We start from the raw sequence: 6,708 nt of genomic DNA, 5'->3' as shown, positions 1-6,708 counted from the left end.
TGTGTGGCATCTTGCTAACGAGACACCTTTTTATAGGCCATCAGTTGAACCGCCTAATATTATTTTTCACTAAGTGGCAGGATGGGTTTCTAATTACTGATAGATTTCAGCTGGTGTCATGACTTTCCATGGCTTTTTGCCTCTCTCTCTCTTCATGTGTTCAGTACCTTTTTCCTGTGTCATTTCTCATTATTACACAGAATTCATGGACATCTATGATTTGATTTCTTTGCCTATGTGGACTGGATGGGTTGTTACCGACATCTGGTGAGAATTTCATGTCGATAGCACCTTTAGTAATATATTTACTTAGACAATTGGTGACATGTTCAATACTTATTTCATCCTCTGTATGTGTATATTAATATAGAATTTTTTTTAATTTTTTTAATCCAGAAAATAATCTTCAAATTGAGCCAATTCTGGAGTCAAAGCGACAAGCATTATTAGATAAGGTAAGCCACTGTGGATGGGGCTGACATGGCAGGCGCAGTCTTTACGGCAGGTTTGGTTCATTTGTGGATTGTGCTGAGGAATTCTGACGATCTCACCCTTGCTATATTGAAGTTGGTGAAATTCACATTGATAATCTGCTGTATTTTCACCCCACAATGACATGCCGGGATTTGGAACATCTTTGGCGTTCTCATTTTTCTATATGGGCAATCTTTACAGTTTGCGGATGAGATTTGTAAAGTCTCATCCACTTACCTTATAAACCTGCTCTGATCTGGCCGTAAAAGCTGCAGCAAATGCGGCCCGCGTGAATTCATCCTCATTTCCTTGTGTTTTTCTTCTCTTCCAGTATGAGCTTCTGACTCAAATGAAAACCAGCAAAGACAGCATGAGCTGAGCGAGGTAATGTGGCGGATACGGGGCTAGAGAAGATGGCGCCTGCGGGACAGTGATATCACCTCTTGTGAATGGTGGATTCTATTCTATATTGATTGTTACCTTTCATTATTATCCTGTCTGTGATGATCATGAGACTGATGCAAAGCCTTGTGAACAGAATAAGAAGTTTGAGTCTAGTATTAGGATTAATGGCCAGTTTGCATTTTTTTTTTATCTAGATTGTGTTATGGAAAATCGGAAAAAAACTCAGTAGTTAAAAATAACATGTAAAGAGAACCTGTCAGCTTTCTCATGCCTCCCGAAGCGCCACCATGTATTTATTCATCTTTTTGTACCCTGTGTAAAGAGCCCATTAATAGCGGCTTACTGATTTCTAACATTTTTATAACTGCGGCCGTGATAATAAGTAGGTGAATATTTGTGGGGGCATTGCAACGCGCCCCACCACTAGTCACCCTCTAATTAGCAAATTGCCACCACAATTGCCAAATGCAGAAATCAGAAAGCCACTAAAAGGGGTTTGTTAGGACGGGTATAAAGTGAGAAATAAATACATGGTGACGGTTTGTGATCTCGGGGGAGCTGACAGGTTACCTTTAACATAAAGTCCTGGTCATTTTCTGATGACACATTCCCTTTAATTGCAGAACTGTGCTGTCAGTAGATCTCTTTGATAAGTTACAGGGTAATAAAAGCCCTTTATGTGTTCCTGTGGAAACTGGACTTCTAATCTGCAGAAAGCCGCTGAAGCCACAAATGACATTATTGTTCAGTAGAACAAAGGGAACGTTCTGAAAGGTTTACAGTGCGGGGGGATATGGACGGCGTGCACTGTAAGGGGGCCATGCAAGAATTGGCTGAATATTGAAATATTACTATATGTATGATGTCGCTACTAGTGATGAGCGAGCGTGCTCATTTAACCCTTTAAACGAGCACGCTCGGGTACTCGCCAAGTAGTTTAGGCGTGCTGTGCATATCAGTTGCAGCCGCAGCAGCTGCATGTGTCGCGGCTGTTACACAGCTGTGACACATGCAGAGACTGGCTAACAAACAGGCAATCCCTGCATGTGTCACAGCTGTGTAACAGCCGCGATACATGCAGCCGCCCCGGCTGCAACGGAAATGCTGAACACGACGAAACTACTCAGCGAGTACCCGAGTGTGCTCGTTTAAAGGGTTAAACGAGCACGCTCGCTCATCACTAGTCGCTACATGTTCCCAGATTGCCACTATAGTCCTATACAATGTTTTCAGCATCATCTCGCCCAGTTTTCCATATAATACACATTTTTATATCAGCTGATCTTTTCTACTAGACAGACGATAGGTCCAATTGTCCAGACTTGTATTTAATCCTGATGATTAGTACTGTGAGGTTATAGCATGTGAATGGTACATGACCAGATGCTTTCACAGCAGCCAACCAGAGCTTGGCTTTCATTTTTTAGGAACAGTTTGAGGAATGAAAGCTGCATTATGATTGGCTGCAATGGACGATCTGTAAATGAGCCCCATTTGCTGGGGAAACCTATTGCCGCTAGTAAAATAGGTGACTCCCTGTGCCATATCGGATGAGGTGTAACGTCCTGCTCCTTCCCCCCTCGCAGAGCTGCAGTCTCAGCGCACTACAGGCCAGGTTAAAGGTCGCTGCCCACCAAGCTGAAGAGGAGGCTGACAATTTTGCCGAAAATTTCCTTGAGGGAAAAACAGAAATAGATGATTTTTTAACTCTGTTCATGGAAAAGAGAAGAGTAAGTGCTGTGGTATTGGTTTAATAGTGGTGCAGCTTATACTGGGGAATTGCATGAATAGCAGTTCCCTAAGATATGTCTGTATACAGGGAATTGCTGCCATTAATGGTTCAGTATCTGGGCTGGTCAGCCTTGGATCCATAGAGCGAATGTTATCTGCGGTCTGGATCTGGTGGAGCAGCGGACACGGCTTGTACCGATGAGCGGGAAGCCATGGACTCCACATTGTATGTCCTCCTGTGTTATCTCAGTATGACTGGCAGTCACTGATGCACCTATAGTGCACCTATACAACGACTGCACGAAGAAGCCTAGGAAAGACAAAGATAGTGACTGACACCGGCTCCATGGCCCAAGGTGGCATTGTAATTGCTCTCTAGATCATATTGTGCATCTGTGCAGAGCCGAGTCCTGTCATGTTTCACTTATGTCTCTAGAAGCCATTCACATCACTGACGATTTGTCTCCTATCTCTCAGTGCTGCCACAGTAGAGAAGCTGCAACAGTCCATATCCCTGCACAGCCAGGACCATGCACCGCTATAGGTACGATAATATACCGCCATGTTGTCTGCATGTTCATATACACCATCCATACCATGCACCGCTATAGGAACGATAATATACCGCCATGTTGTCTGCATGTTCATATACACCATCCATACCATGCACCGCTATAGGAACGATAATATACCGCCATGTTGTCTGCATGTTCATATACACCATCCATACTATGCACCGCTATAGGTATAATAATATACCGCCATGTTGTCTGCATGTTCATATACACCATCCATACTATGCACCGCTATAGGTACGATAATATACCGCCATGTTGTCTGCATGTTCATATACACCATCCATACTATGCACCGCTATAGGTACGATAATATACCGCCATGTTGTCTGCATGTTCATATACACCATCCATACTATGCACCGCTATAGGTATAATAATATACCGCCATGTTGTCTGCATGTTCATATACACCATCTATAACATGCACCGCTATAGGTACGATAACATACCGCCATGTTGTCTGCATGTTCATATACACCATCCATACTATGCACCACTATAGGTACGATAATATACCGCCATGTTGTCTGCATGTTCATATACACCATCCATACTATGCACCACTATAGGTACGATAATATACCGCCATGTTCTCTGCATGTTTATATACACCATCCATACTATGCACCACTATAGGTACGATAATATACCGCCATGTTGTCTGCATGTTCATATACACCATCCATACTATGCACCGCTATAGGTATAATAATATACCGCCATGTTGTCTGCATGTTCATATACACCATCTATAACATGCACCGCTATAGGTACGATAATATACCGCCATGTTGTCTGCATGTTCATATACACCATCCATACTATGCACCACTATAGGTACGATAATATACCGCCATGTTGTCTGCATGTTCATATTCACCATCCATACTATGCACCGCTATAGGTACGATAATATACCGCCATGTTGTCTGCATGTTCATATACACCATCCATATCATGCACCGCTATAGGTACGATAATATACCGCCATCTTGTCTGCATGTTCATATACACCATCCATACTGTGCACCGCTATAGGTACGATAATATACCGCCATGTTGTCTGCATGTTCATATACACCATCCATACTATGCACCGCTATAGGTACGATAATATACCGCCATGTTGTCTGCATGTTCATATACACCATCCATACTATGCACCACTATAGGTACGATAATATACCGCCATGTTGTCTGCATGTTCATATACACCACCCATACTATGCACCACTATAGGTACGATAATATACCGCCATGTTGTCTGCATGTTCATATACACCATCCATACTATGCACCGCTATAGGTACGATAATATACCGCCATGTAGTCTGCATGTACATATACACCATCCATACCATGCACTGCTATAGGTACGATAATATACCGCCATGTTGTCTGCATGTTCATATAAACCATCCATACCATGCACCGCTATAGGTACGATAATATACCGCCATGTTGTCTGCATGTTCATATACACCATCCATACTATGCACCACTATAGGTACGATAATATACCGCCATGTTGTCTGCATGTTCATATACACCATCCATACTATGCACCACTATAGGTACGATAATATACCGCCATGTTCTCTGCATGTTTATATACACCATCCATACTATGCACCACTATAGGTACGATAATATACCGCCATGTTGTCTGCATGTTCATATACACCATCCATACTATGCACCGCTATAGGTATAATAATATACCGCCATGTTGTCTGCATGTTCATATACACCATCTATAACATGCACCGCTATAGGTACGATAATATACCGCCATGTTGTCTGCATGTTCATATACACCATCCATACTATGCACCACTATAGGTACGATAATATACCGCCATGTTGTCTGCATGTTCATATTCACCATCCATACTATGCACCGCTATAGGTACGATAATATACCGCCATGTTGTCTGCATGTTCATATACACCATCCATATCATGCACCGCTATAGGTACGATAATATACCGCCATCTTGTCTGCATGTTCATATACACCATCCATACTGTGCACCGCTATAGGTACGATAATATACCGCCATGTTGTCTGCATGTTCATATACACCATCCATACTATGCACCGCTATAGGTACGATAATATACCGCCATGTTGTCTGCATGTTCATATACACCATCCATACTATGCACCACTATAGGTACGATAATATACCGCCATGTTGTCTGCATGTTCATATACACCACCCATACTATGCACCACTATAGGTACGATAATATACCGCCATGTTGTCTGCATGTTCATATACACCATCCATACTATGCACCGCTATAGGTACGATAATATACCGCCATGTAGTCTGCATGTACATATACACCATCCATACCATGCACTGCTATAGGTACGATAATATACCGCCATGTTGTCTGCATGTTCATATAAACCATCCATACCATGCACCGCTATAGGTACGATAATATACCGCCATGTTGTCTGCATGTTCATATACACCATCCATACTATGCACCACTATAGGTACGATAAAATACCGCCATGTTGTCTGCATGTTCATATACACCATCCATACTATGCACCACTATAGGTACGATAATATACCGCCATGTTCTCTGCATGTTTATATACACCATCCATACCATGCACCGCTATAGGTACGATAATATACCGCCATGTTGTCTGCATGTTCATATACACCATCCATACTATGCACCGCTATAGGTACGATAATATACCGCCATGTTGTCTGCATGTTCATATACACCATCCATACTATGCACCACTATAGGTACGATAATATACCGCCATGTTCTCTGCATGTTTATATACACCATCCATACCATGCACCACTATAGGTACGATAATATACCGCCATGTTGTCTGCATGTTCATATACACCATCCATACCATGCACCGCTATAGGTACGATAATATACCGCCATGTTGTCTGCATGTTCATATACAACATCCATACTATGCACCGCTATAGGTATAATAATATACCGCCATGTTGTCTGCATGTTCATATACACCATCCATACTATGCACCGCTATAGGTACGATAATATACCGCCATGTTGTCTGCATGTTCATATACACCATCCATACTATGCACCGCTATAGGTATAATAATATACCGCCATGTTGTCTGCATGTTTATATACACCATCCATGCCATGCACCGCTATAGGTACGATAATATACCGCCATGTTCTCTGCATGTTTATATACACCATCCATACTGTGCACCGCTATAGGTACGATAATATACCACCATGTTGTCTGCATGTTTATATACACCGTCCATACTATGCACCGCTATAGGTACGATAATATACCGCCATGTTGTCTGCATGTTCATACACACCATCCATACTATGCACCGCTATAGGTATAATAATATACCGCCATGTTGTCTGCATGTTTATATACACCATCCATACCACGCACCGCTATAGGTACGATAATATACCGCCATCTTCTCTGCTTGTTTATATACACCATTCATACCATACCATGCACCGCTAT

General features: G+C 42.2%; 1 long non-coding RNA gene across 1 annotated transcript; it reads left to right on the top strand.

Moving 5' to 3' along the window:
- The first annotated feature begins 390 nt into the window (after nt 1-390).
- Nucleotides 391-2,601, top strand: LOC141197803 (uncharacterized). The gene is made up of 3 exons (XR_012269855.1): nt 391-455; nt 806-858; nt 2,466-2,601. It is a non-coding gene; the product is annotated as an uncharacterized lncRNA (long non-coding RNA).
- Nucleotides 2,602-6,708: the final 4,107 nt, after the last annotated feature.

This window comes from Phyllobates terribilis, unplaced genomic scaffold (assembly GCF_046119375.1).
Source record: "Phyllobates terribilis strain yellow unplaced genomic scaffold, ASM4611937v1 Scaffold_88__1_contigs__length_6355796, whole genome shotgun sequence".
NCBI lineage: Eukaryota > Metazoa > Chordata > Amphibia > Anura > Dendrobatidae > Phyllobates > Phyllobates terribilis.
This window is presented reverse-complemented; position numbering and strand designations above follow the sequence as displayed.